The sequence below is a fragment of the Oryctolagus cuniculus genome, chromosome 10 (genome assembly GCF_964237555.1).
Source record: "Oryctolagus cuniculus chromosome 10, mOryCun1.1, whole genome shotgun sequence".
Taxonomy (NCBI): Eukaryota; Metazoa; Chordata; class Mammalia; order Lagomorpha; family Leporidae; genus Oryctolagus; species Oryctolagus cuniculus.
The window spans coordinates 85,312,633-85,325,978 of NC_091441.1; the positions used below are offsets into that span (position 1 = coordinate 85,312,633).

At 47.0% G+C, this 13,346-nt stretch overlaps 1 protein-coding gene across 2 annotated transcripts in view; it reads left to right on the forward strand.

Moving 5' to 3' along the window:
• Nucleotides 1-13,346, forward strand: part of PRICKLE2 (prickle planar cell polarity protein 2) — a 368,375-nt gene that overhangs the window by 103,479 nt on the left and 251,550 nt on the right. The gene's annotated exons all lie outside the window — the stretch shown is intronic.

The following is a 13,346-nucleotide window of genomic DNA, read 5'->3' on the forward strand; positions in this document are numbered from 1 at the left end:
AGGAACTTTCAGACAAAGCTAAGGGTGGGAGTTCATTGCTAGGGCAGGTGACTGGATCCATGTTCTTGGGGACTGGGAAATCCACGAGCCTTTGATCTAGAATGGTCTGGAGTAACTTTGTAAATCTGGGCTGTGTTCTAAACCTTGCACTTTTACCCTTGGATAATCTCCGAGCTTCCTTCCTGGTCTTGTAAGAGAAGGTTCTGGAAGAATCTGATGAGAGCATGTTTGGCCCTTCCCTAATGGTTCTCCTCCCTCCCCTCACCCACCCCCTTCACCACCTGCTAAAAGAACCTGAGAAGCAGTTGGCTGAATTTTAGCACTGAAAACCTTGACAAAGGCAAAAGCAAGAAATAATTATTCCCACTTTGTCAGCAATTAAGTGTATTGTGAACACAATTTTTTATTATTGGAAGCGTGGCCAAGCAGAGAGATGGTTCTTCCCAAACCACAGCACAGCCTAATTACCATTGCACTAGTCACCCCATCACCCCTGCACTTCTTTTAATATTTAAAAGAGTAATTAATTTTTATTTATTTGAAAGGCAGATAGAGATCCTCCATCTGCTTGTCTACTTCCCAAATGGCCCCAACAGCTGCGGTTGGGCCATGCTGAAGCCAAGAGCCGGCAACTCTGTCCGGGTCTTTTAAGTAGGTGGCAGGAACCCAAGAACCTGAGCCATGGCCTGCTACCTCCTAGGGGCTGCATGAACAGGAATCTGGAATCCGAAGTGGAGCTGGGACTCAAATCCAATCACTCTGATAAGGAATGCAGGAGTCCCAAGCTGTGTCTTAACCACAGAACCAGATGCCTGCAAGTTCTTAAACAGATGCAGCTGGGCCCCTGTGGGCTTAGGTGCTCTGTGATCCTGTGTGTTTCTTATGCGTGTCTCTTCTGCAGAGGGGGGATAGTAGTAGGACTGACCATGTGAACCTGTTGAGATGATGGCCCAAGACAATTCAAACCCAGTGCCAGCATGTAGCCCAGTAGCCCAGCACAGATGCCACCTCAGCTTCCATTTGTTGATGCTGTTGCATTGTCATCATTGTCATCATCATCATCTCTTGTCTTGGGAACCTTCTGCTGTTCTTAGCGCCTCTGTCCTTTTCTGGATTACCTGGTCTTCTTGCCAGATCTGGGTGATTTTAAAGTTTCTTTAGTTGATCTCTAACCTGCTGCTCTTTAGTTCCTGCCCCATTGTTCATGCCTGGACAGCAGCCTCCTCACTGATAGGCTATGTTCTCCCCTAACCCCCTGTTCTCCAAGATGCAATCAGAATGTTGTTTCTGATATACATTGGGTACTACTTCTTGGCTTAACACCCTTTCCTACATTAACGTTAAAACCAAGTTCTGGGCCGGCGCCGCGGCTCACTAGGCTAATCCTCCGCCTAGCGGCGCCAGCACCCCGGGTTCTAGTCCCGGTCGGGGCGCCGGATTCTGTCCCAGTTGCCCCTCTTCCAGGCCAGCCCTCTGCTGTGGCCAGGGAGTGCAGTGGAGGATGGCCCAGGTGCTTGGGCCCTGCACCCCTTGGGAGACCAGGAAAAGCACCTGGCTCCTGGCTCCTGCCATCGGATCAGCGCGGTGCGCCGGCCGCGGCGGCCATTGGAGGGTGAACCAACGGCAAAGGAAGACCTTTCTCTCTGTCTCTCTCTCTCACTGTCCACTCTGCCTGTCAAAAAAAAAAAAAAAAAAAAAAAAAAAAAAAAACCAAGTTCTAGGGGCTGATTTTGTGGCTTACGGGGTATGCTACTGCCTGAGATACTGGCACTCCATATTGAAATATCAGTTCAAGTTTGACTGCCCTGCTTCTGATCCACCTTCATGCTAATGTGCCTAGACAGGCTACAAAAGATGGCCCAAGTGCTCAGACCTCTGCCTCCCATGTGGGAATTGAGGATGGAGTTCCTGGCTCCTGGCTTCAGCCTGGCCCAGACCTGGCTGTTGCGGCCATTTGAGTAGTGAACCAGCCAATGAAAGATCTCTGTATCCATTTCTGTCACTGAATCTACCTTTCTCTCTGTCTCTCCTTCCCTGTTTGTCACTCTGCCTTTCAAATAAATAAATCTTTAAAAAATTAAACCAAGTTCTGGGCCCAGCACTGTGGCTCAGTGGGGTAAGCCAACATCTGCAGTGCCGGCATCCCATGTGGGCTCTGGTTCGAGTCCCAGCGGTTCTACTTCTGATCCAGCTGCCTGCTAATGCACCTGAGAAACTAGTGCAAGATGACCCAAGTCCTGGAGCCCTTGCACCCACTTGGGAGACCTGGATGAAGCTCCTGACTTTGCCTTGGCACAGCCCTGGCCATTGTGGCCATTTGAGGTGTATACCAGGGGATGGAAAATCTCTATTTCTCCCTCTCTCTGTAATTCCGACTTTCAAATAAATAAATAAATCTTTTAAAACAACCAGCCAACCAACCAAACAAAACCAAGTTTTTCCAATGGTCTGATTCAACAGGTGTCACCTCATGGTCCTTCCAGCCCTGCCTACTGTTTAAGCTCCATCATCTCTGGGCACATTGGGCTACATTCTGTTGAGCTGGGTTTGTCTGTACCTCAGTACCTTTCCACAGGGCTTGTTTTGAAAACTCCCAAATTCTGCACGCTATTGACTTGTTCTTTTTTCACATCTCCAGCCTTATCATCTCTTAGAGAGGTCTTACCTGACCACACCCATCCAAAAATATGTATCTCATCCCCTTCTTATTCATATCTTATTTCTCTGTAGCATGATGTGCTTTGTAATTATTTTATTTGGTGGTTTCCTTGGATTTTGTGACATTCTCTTGCTATAACTCTGCAGGAGGGGACCATCTTTATTGTATTCATCACCCTCTCTCCAGTGCCTGCCCCTTAGTTTATGCTCAGAAAATATTTATGGGATGAGAGAATGAATGAACGATAAGTGAATAGGGGAATGAATTTATGTTAATTATTCTCTCACCTATCCACAGGCATTTGTTGAGTGGCTCCTGTAGCTGGGGCATTAGCTGGGTCCCACTCAGGAGAAGGGATGGAGGGATGGTATTTGAAATGTTGTAGTCTTTTTTTTTTTTTTCAGGGCTCTTGGAATGATTTTACTTTTTGGATACAGCAAGTATGTAATTGTGTAATTTTTCCTTTTCCACATTGACTGCTACAAACTTACAGCCAAATTTGTGGCCCATACGTCTTCTCGGTATGCTATTTAGCCTCCTTCTTGAATCTATTTCACGTCTCCATCCTCATTTTTCTTTGCCTTTCGTTCCTATTTTTAATTTATGCCATCTTGTATTTTATGTATCCTCATAAGCTGCCTTCAATTCCCTCTGAAACCAGACAAGGTATCAATCAATCAATATATAAAAATGTGAAGAGATGAGCTTTAGGAGAGGTATAAATAAAGTGGCTCTTACATTAAAGAGGCAGATCCTTCCCCTGTGAGTTCTGTAGCTACGGGGAGTAGGAAAGAGAGGGGAGAGCCTTCTGCAGGGGAGACCCAAACACTTAGTAGGCACAGGAAACATAGATTCAATTGAGATTTAGTAGGGGAGAATTTAATTCCGGTAACTGGTTATTTTGCCTGTTTTGACTGCACACAGGGGCTCTAGACTTCCTGCTGTTTTTCCCCATTATCTTGCTTCTCTAGAAGCACCATGTAATTTTCAAAATAACTAGGAGTCACCCACTCGACTCTTTCTGAAAGGCTTACCCAAGCTTTCCTATAACTCCATCTTATGGAATTCTCAGCAGACCAGCTGTGATTTGGGCGTGCAAGGGTTTGCCGCTACACCATTTCCATCTATTGTTGCATTTGTTCCTCATTCTCATTGAGAACTGTACCGTGAAGGGAATCCAAAACATTTTCTGGATTTGGAAGTCCTGCTGCACAAAATGCCTGCTGTGGTGGGGAGCTCATGCAGCTCGTGGCTCTAAGTGCTCTGTGTGTACGTTGTTGGCTCACAAGCAGACTCTCCTCAGACAGCAGGTGCATAGTCTACAATTTCCGGAAAGTCTCCTGGATGCCATTAGACGTCTCCAGGTTAACCTGTCCGACGCTGGCCTCCTGGTCTTCTCTCTAAACCCCAAGCCGGCTATAGCAGTTGATGACAATCCTGCTTGTCCCAGTTTTCTCAGGCCAGAAACTGTGAGGTCCACTTGGACTCTTTTGCTGTGATAGCCCATGCTCAGCCCACCAGGAAGTACTATGGCTCCCCCTTCAGAATATGTGCAGTCTCTGACCATTGGTCGTCACCTCTGCTGCTGCTGCCCCAATTCTGGTCACTCCCCTCTTGTCTGGATTCTAGCAACAGCATCTCTCCCATGCCAGCCTCTGGAGTAGTCCTTAGAAAACATAAATCTTGGGGTACACATTGTGGCTCAGTGGGGTAAGCTTCTGCTTGTGATATTTGCATCCTGTATTGAAGTGTTGCTCTAAGTCCTGGCTCCTCCACTTCTTTTTAAAAAAAAGATTTATTTATTTATTTACTTGAAAGTCAGAGTTACACAGAGAGAAGGAGAGGCACAGAGAGAGAGGTCTTTCATCTGCTGTTTCACTCACTAGTTGGCTACAGTGGCCGGAGCTGCACTGATCTGAAACCAGGAGCCTAGAGCTTCTTCCAGGTCTCCCATGTGGGTGCAGGGACCCCAGGATTTGGGCCATCTTCTACAGCTTTCCCAGGCCACAGCAGAGAGCTGGATCAGAGATGGAGCAGCAGGGACTCGAACCAGTGCCCATATGGGATGCTGGCACTGCAGGCAGTGGCTTTACTGGCTACGCCACAGCGCCAGCCCCTCCTCTACTTTCAATCCAGCTTCCTGTTAATGCATTTGGGGAGGCAGCAGGTGTGGGTCAAGTACTTGAGCCCTTGCAACCATAAGTGGGAGACCCAGATGGAATTCTGGGCTCCTGGCTTTGGCTTGGTCCAGCTCTGGCTGTTGTGGGCGTTTGGAGAATGAACCAACAGATGAATGAAATCTCTGTTTCTCTGTGTCACTCTGCCTTTCAAGTAGATGAGAAAAGGAAGCATCAATCAGGTGTCTAATCAGAACCCTCCCCCATCTCCCTTGCTCTCAATGGCCTTGCAGATGTCACATGATGCAGAGCTTCTCCCCCCCCCCCACCACCCCTAATCCCTCTGCTTTCTCATCTACTCCTACACCACCTCAGACTCTGCTTCAGCCGCACGGGTCCGTCTGGAATTCCATGCTCAAGCTAGGTCAGCTCTGGCCTCAGGACCTTTGCCTACTCTGCCTTTACTCCCTTCAAAGTTTTGCCTTGATCTGCCTTTGACAGTCGATTTAAAGTGTCCACATTCCTCCGGTGGCACCCTCAGTCCCCCTGTTGTTCTTGGAAGCAGAGCACTTTCCACCTTCCGTTTATTTATTTTGTCTGCGTTTTGTGTGCCTACCCCTGCTAAAGGTGGCCCCGCTCCTGCCCCCCTGCTCCAGATGCAAGAGCAAGGATCTTTGTTGATGTCACTGGTGTTGGCGCACCGAGGGCGCTTCACGATCTTTATTGAGTAAAGCATTGTGTCTGCTCACGAGGGTGATTTTAATCTGTTGTCATCATCGAACCTGGTGCACTGCCTCCTTTACAAAACACTCTATAAAGTCTTAACGACATTGATAAGGCTGGAGCAGATTCCTCTGGACTAAACTATGACTCAGCAGCACCCTGCCTGCGAACTTTAAAGAATTCTTTAGTAACCTCTCTTCTTGGGCCCCCTCGACTCATCTGGAAATCATTCCCACACACATCCATCCTCTTAGAATAGATCACTCTTCCCTCTTCCTGAGCCTCTGGCTCCCCCGAGCCCGCAGTCGGCTTCAGGATGGATTTCTTATCTCGGTTGCTTCATTAAAGAGCGTGCGTCTATGGTTGCCAGCACTTCGGCCTGCCACAGTGCCGTTTGCTGCAACAAAAGAAAGTGTTTGCCAAATGATTTGTCAGCATATGTTCCAAAGCCACACAGGCATTCTTTATGGAACTGGAAAATACTGATCCCAGTTAGCGACAGATTCAAGACCAAGAAGGAAAGACTGTGTGGCTTGCTTCACAGGAACATAGAGAGGGCTGATGTCAAGGTGTAGAGGGTGCCTGGTGGGGCAGCAGAGGGGAAAGAGAAGCTGAAAATAGAAAAGGAGCAGGCTGCGGGTGATGGAAGAACGTTCTGGAACCAAGCAAAGGGAGCTTTCGCTCCGTAGGCACCAGCGCCCTGTCCCCCCTGGACTCGGTGCCATCTTCAAGGTGAAAACCTTTCTAGGGCCACCTGGTCTTAGGCGTGAGCTCTTGGGTGCTGTCTGCAGTGGCAGCTGCTGCAGCTGACTTCCCACAGACCACGTGTGCTGCTGAGCCCCGGGGTGGGCTGGGGAGGGGAAGGAGGCCCCCAGCTCCCGAGCTTGGCAGTCGAGGGTGGAAGTCAGCAGCACGCAGTCCTGGCTGCCTTTGGACGTGACTCACCTCCACATCAGGAGAGCACATTAGCCAGTCTGGCCGCTCCTCTGCGAATAAATATTTGACCTCTTGATGTTCTCCAGGCTTTTTCCTAATTAGGAAACTCAGACACATCTCTGAGGACAAACCAAACATGGCTTCCCAGTGCAGGCAGGGCAGAACTGCTTCTCCGAGCGTTAAACACCTAAGCCTGCAGCTGCCACACTTGTTAGTGTCTCAGGGAAATCTCTTGGGCTCATCTCCTGGTGAAAAACTGCCATAGAGCCATTTTGGTTTGTTTCTATTAGCAAAAGAGAACTTCCCTTACCAAAACCAAATATTTAGCTAGTAAAAGACTCGCTTTGTGTAATGTTCCTTGGGCAGCAAGTAATGCAGAAGCTTGCGGGACAGACAAAGGTATCTTTTCAGGTGGCTGGGTCAGCTGGTGACGGAGATTAAAGCAGGCTTAGGGAAGATACATTGTTCTGAAGCTCTGCAAGCCTCTGGTGCCATGGAAATAGCCTCTTGTTTGCTGTGAAGTTCCCTGGAATGTTCTTACCCTGAGTGGACTCAGGAATTTACAATTGTGAGATCGTGATAGGGCTTTAAAAGTTTTATGATGTAGCCCGAGGATGTCTGTATGAAAGTCTCAGAGGTCTGAATCCCGGGCCAGACGGGCCACTGCATGCACCCGCGGGGTGTGATTCTTGGGTTTAGACTCCTTTGCTTCAAGCTGTATTGTTCCGGAGCTAACAGTTTTCTCCCTGGATGAAAAGCAGCCTCCCCACCCCCACCCACCAAGCTTATGTCTGCAGGAAGATATCTTACGTGAAGAAGAGCTTTCTTGAGAAATGAAGCGAATAGGGGGTTGGACTGAAACATTTCAGGCAGTTTTTGAATCAAGCGATTTTTGTCCTTCTGTCTGGTCAACAGGGTGACGTCACCCACACCCGACTCACACCCTCCTCTTCCAGGAGAAAGTCCAGGCTTAGGATAGAGAGGGCAGTGGCAGCCACACACGCAGTAGGACAGCTGCCGTGAACAGGAGCGAGCCTCGCTCAGCCTAGGTGCGTACGCTGTGAGTTGGAGGCACGGTGCTAGCTGGGGAAGGCTTTTCTCTGTGGTTAATAAATGTCACATCTATCTTTGGGTAGCATCTGATTACCGCCCTGTATATTATTTAAAAGGTTCTTTAAAAAAACATGACCACAGGGGAAAATGGAATGGCTGTTCTCTTCCAGCCGTCTGTGGATTACATTTTAATCATGTCAGATGAGAAGATGTGGTGTTTTCTGATGAAATTTGTCAAAACTAATAAGGCAATCTCCTAACCTGTGGCAACCCCACTTAAGTCCGTCATGTAATTACTTGGGACAATCCAGGGCTGCTCTGGGTTTTTAGGTCATGCTTTTTTTTTTAAAGGTTTATTTATTTGTTTGAAAGGCAAAGTGACTGACAGAAAAGGAAAGAAACACACACACACACACATACACACACATACACACAGATATTCCATCTGCTGGTTCAACTCTCCAAATGCACACAACAGCCAGAGCTTGGCCAAGCTGAGGCCAGGAGCCAGAACTCCATCTGGGTCTCTCAGATGGGTGGAAGGGACCTAAATGCCTGGGCCATCACTTCCTGCCTTCCCAGGTGTACTAGCAGGGAGCTGGATTGGAAGCACTGCCAGGACCCCAGCTCTGATATGGCATGCTGTTATAGCAAACGGCTTAACCTGCTATCCCCAATGACGACCCCTAGGCTGTGTTGTTTTTTCCCCCATCTCCTTCAATACCTGCTTGGGATGAATAAATACCACTTTGTTAATTGCTACCATTGGATTCCTGTAACTGTGTGTGGAGCTGCATTTTCCAGGGATGACAACACTGCTGTTTAGATTATTAGGTTCATTAACATAGAAGGGAGTTTAATGAGAATAGTTTAGGGACCATGATGCTCTTAAGGATCTAGGTGGACTGGAGTTGGATGTGAGGTAGGCAAGACCTCCTTGGAGCTGCCTTGGTTCTAGAACCCCTGACTTCTAAGCTGGGACAGTGTTCTGCCAAGGCTGAGGGGACTGTCACCTGTCACCTGTTACTCTACACCTCCTGGAAGGTATAGGTGCTGTACATTCCTTGAATGGGTGTTGACTCAAGGACATTCCAAAGCTTTAAAGCAAGGGTCAGCAAACATCAACCCTTGTCCAAACCCAGCCCACCACTTGCTTCTGTAAATAAAGTTTTATTGGAACACAGCCAACACAGCCATGTCATTTGTTTAGTTCTCATCCATGGCAACTTGTGTTATGGTGGTAGAGTTGAACAGTTGTGACAGAGACCATATGACCTCCAAAACTAAAAATATTTACTAGCTGTTCCTTTACAAAATGAGCTTGGTGGGCTACAGAATCCTCAGAAATGACATGCAGAGTATTTTCCAGATGTGCCTGCCCACATGGGGTTTTCTGGAAAGTGAATAGCTGTGGGCACTTTTTCCAGGGTGTTTGAGACCCTGAGATGAAGCCCCTTAACTTGAAAGGATGCATCTTTTGCCCATATTGATTCTTGACTTCTGCTGTCTCTTCCTTTTTGTTTGTCCTAAACTATTTAGGATTCTGCTAAGTAACCAGTCTGAGAAATAAATTCTATCTGAAGCATGATGCCCAAGGTGTAAGAGGAGAGTATTTTGTCCGACAAGAACAGATTTATTTTAAGCAGGTCCTCTTTGTGCTAGAACCCAAAGGTGTATGTCACAGGGGCAACATTAGAAACTAGGTCAAGGGTGGGATTGAAAGGTGCTGTGGGCCAGGAAGCTGTTGCCTGGAAGCAGGTAGAACTTTTTGGTCTTGCTTAAAGTGACAGTAGGGGCCCTCACCATTCTGGCCAAAGAAGGCCATGATTGGAACTGTGTCTTCTCTTTAGCAGTGCGAAGGCAGAACGCTAAACCCGTTATGTGAAATGGTGCGCTTTATAGTCACCACATGTCAGGAAGCAGATATCTGTGTTAGCACAGTGGCCAGTACCCAGTGCACACAGTACAGTGATCAGCAGTGACCCTTACTGTTCTTAGCCCCCACTAGCCCAATGTATCATTTCCAGCAATTCATGCTCAGACTTCTCCAAGATTTCTCGGCTCCTTAGTAACAGAGCAGGAACTGTAAAATGAATCTGTCAGTTTTAGACAAACTGGAAGCCAAATCTGCACATTTCCAAAGAGTTGACTTTTCTTTTTCTTTTTTTTTTTTTTTTTTTTTTGGAATTTTATTCTTCTGACCAACTCCAAGTTTCCCAAGATGTAGGTTCTGTTTCAAAAGAGTCCCCAAAAGAATCCTTTAATTTTGGTGTTAAGAGACATGTCTTTTTCCGTATTTCCACCTCATCAACCTTTTTTTTTTTTTTTTTGGTTATTTATTTATTTGAGAAGCAGAGAGAGAAAGAGACAGAGGCAGACAGAGAGCGAGCGAGCTTCCCTCTGTTGATTCACTCCCACATGCCAGGGGCCAGGGTCAGGAGCTGGAACTCAATCCAGTTCTCCCATGTGAGTGGCAAGAATCCAACCACTTGAGCCATTACCTGCTGCCTCTCGGGGTCTATATAGCAGGAATCTGGAGGCTGGAGTTGAAGCCAGGCATGGAACCCGAGCTCATTGATAATGGACACATGCAACTTCACCTCTAAGCTAAACGCTTACCTCTCATCTCACTTTGAAAACCTTCCCTTTAAGACCTTGGTCCAGTGATGCCACCTGGGAAACTTTACAAAATGCAGTTTCTCAGTCACCAGCCCAGGACTTAGTCCCTGCAAGTCTGTAGAAGGAGGCTCTGGAAGTCTGTGTATTTTATAAGCTGCTGTGGCAGTTATGCTCTGGCCCACCAAGCATCCCTCCATCTACCACTACTTGGACATCCCATTCTAAAAGCCACCCAGACGCTAAGCTGTGTGAGACTGTTGGGGTGGGGGCGGGGGTGTGTAACTGCTGCTTGAACCAAGGTGACTCAGCCCCCTTTGGAAACAGGCACGATGTTCCCTCTTTGCATTTGGGTCCTCCTGTCCAAACAGAGCCAGCAGTCTGTGGGTGGTCCCAGGCAGGCAGGAGGGCTCCCTTCTGGCAGGGCCCAGAACAGGCTGAGATGCAGTTGGTTCTTCGGAAGGGAAGAGAGAAAGCTGGGGGTGGTTGGCCCAGAAGCAGCCAGATTAGGAAGTCGTTCGGAACTCCAACTGGAGCTGCAGGAGGAAGAATATTTCTTTGCTTTCCCTCTAGGCCTCATTTTAAGAACTTTACTACATCTCCATTTAACTCATAAGGGCCATGGAAATTTAGGGCTGTCCTGGAAAAAAAAAGCAAAGCAAAGCAAAGCACATTGTAACAAATTATAGCCCTTTATTTCATAGTTTATAGGCAGTGTCCCTAGCGTTCATCTGAGTGACCCTCTCCAGAACCCTGGGCTATTTACAAATTGGCCACTGCAGCTTCAGTCCATGCAGGTCTAAATTACGTACCGGCTGAAACTATGAGAGGGGAAGGCTGTAGTCTGGGAAATGGCTGCAGGGTCCAGCAGGAGAACTTGCCAGATTCTTGATGAGAAATCCTCAGCGCTCAGAAAAGATTAGAGCAAGGTGCTCGGGGTATGCATGTTTGTGGGCGTACATACTTGCTAGTCTGCACTGGTCTTGTGTGTATGGCGGTGTCGGGGGAGGAGGTTGGAGCAATTAACCTTGTTTTTCCTTTTAACATGGAGTTTGGAAAGAACTTGGAGCATTTCAAGTTTGGAAGGTACACAGGGAATAGACATATTTATGTTAAGCTCTATATTTGAGAGTTTTCTTTCCTCCAAAGCAGCAGGAGTGACTTACCAGTGGGAATTGAGCGCTTTGAGTCATGCGTGTACGTTTCTGACTTTGCCTGGTGAGCTGATGTCCTCGGAATCTCAGCGTAGATGGAAACGTCATTTTTCTAGAATATTGTGCTAAGGGGCTCCTCTCGTGGGTTAACCCATGCAGGGGGCGATGTCATCATTGAAGTGTAAATTGCCCATAATATCTTTCCTCATTGGATTATTCACTGGGCAGGTGAGCCCTTCTCACGGTCTGACTTCTCCACGTTCTTTGCAGTTCAAGCCCATCCTCATAGAAAGTTTGGATTCAGAGGCAATCTTCTGTTCTGTTAGTCTCTGGATTTGAGAAGAGATGGCAGATGGAGTCAGCCTAATTAAGATGAAAATCTAATTAGTGGAGGAGAAAGAGAAATTCAGTGTCGCTCTTGTACCACGTTCACAGTCCCTCCTCCCCCTAACCATCTTCCTTTAGCTGGATTATTCTTACTGAGAGTCAAGTTGGGAGCTCATTTCCCTCGCTGGCTCCCCCCCCACACACCCCTGCCCCCCACAGCAGAAGGGCCCCAAACTGGAAGCTTGACTCTCTCAAGAAGACATTGGACCATGCCCGGGAGGGCTGGCTTCTGAGCTGGTGCCTGTGTTAATTGTCACCCTGGGACCTCCGTGTCCAGCTTCACATCACTATGTTCATCATCCCTCGAGAATAAAAAGATTTCTCTGTCTAAGGGCTGGCACATGCAGAATTGGGACTGGGCTGGGCTTAAGGGGAGTTCAGCTGAGTTCCATTTGCTGACCTGAATCATTGCAATGGCCCGTAGGAAGGTGGGAGAAATTACATACAGGACTGGCCCCAGGCTCCTGATTTTTTTCTCCAACAGCTTTATTGAAACATAATTCATGTACCACACATCTCACTCATAAGCAGGGACTGGCACTGGGCACAGCAGTGAAGATGCCACATAGGATCTGCATCCCAAATGAGAGTACCTGGGTTCAAGTCCCCCCAGCTCTGCTTCTGATTCTGGCTTCCCACTGGTGCACATCCTGGGAGGCAACAGGTGATGACTCAAGTAGTTGGGTCCCTGCCACCCATGTGGGAAACCTGGATTAAGCTCCTGGCTCCTGGCTTTGGCCTGACCCAGGCTTGGGTATTACAGGCATTTTGGGAGTGAACCTACAAGTAGATCTCTCTTTCTCTATGTATGTATGTATGTATGTCTCATCTCTCTCTCCCTTTAAAATAAAAAATGAAAATAAATTTTAGAAAATTAAAAACAGTGGAATCCGATCTTTTTAGCATATTCACAAGGTCTTGTAACTGTCATCCCTAATTCCAGAACATTTTTCTTACACACAGGATAACCCTGCACCGTGAGCAGAGGCTCCTCACTTTTCCTCAGGTCAGCCCTCCCCCAGCCCTAGGCATTCCACAGTCTATTTTCTGTCCCTGTGGATTTCCTTGTTTTGGACAATTGGTATAAATGGAATCATACAATCTATTTTGTGTGTCTGACTTCTTTCATTTCGCATAATTTTCAAATTTCATCCACGTTGTAGCATGTATGAGTACTTCACTGTTTTCTCTCTTGGTGATTAATCTTCCTTTCTACCTGTGTGGGTATGCCAAATATTGGTGAGTGCTGGATTGTTTCCACTTGTTAGGTGTTGTGAAGAATGCTACTATACATGTTCATGTATAGCTTTTTTGCTAGACATGTTTTCTTTTCGCCTGGATGTACACCTGGCAGTAGAATTGCTAACTTACATAGTGACTCCATTTATAACAGTTTGAGAAATTGTTCAACTGTGTGAGTAGCTGTACCATCTCACATTTCCAGCAGCAATGTATGGGGATTACTATCTCAACACAGCCTCACCAGTGCTTGCTATTTTGTATCTTTTGATTATAACAATCCTAGTGAGTGTAGGCGGCTATCTCATTGTGGTCTTGATTTGCATTTTCCTGATTGCTAACTTCCCATGTACTTCTCTGCCTTTGCACCTTTTTAATCGAGTTATTTATGTATTTATTGTTGAGTTTTAAAGTGTCTTTGTTCTACTTACAGATACCATATTAAATATATACTTTGCAAAT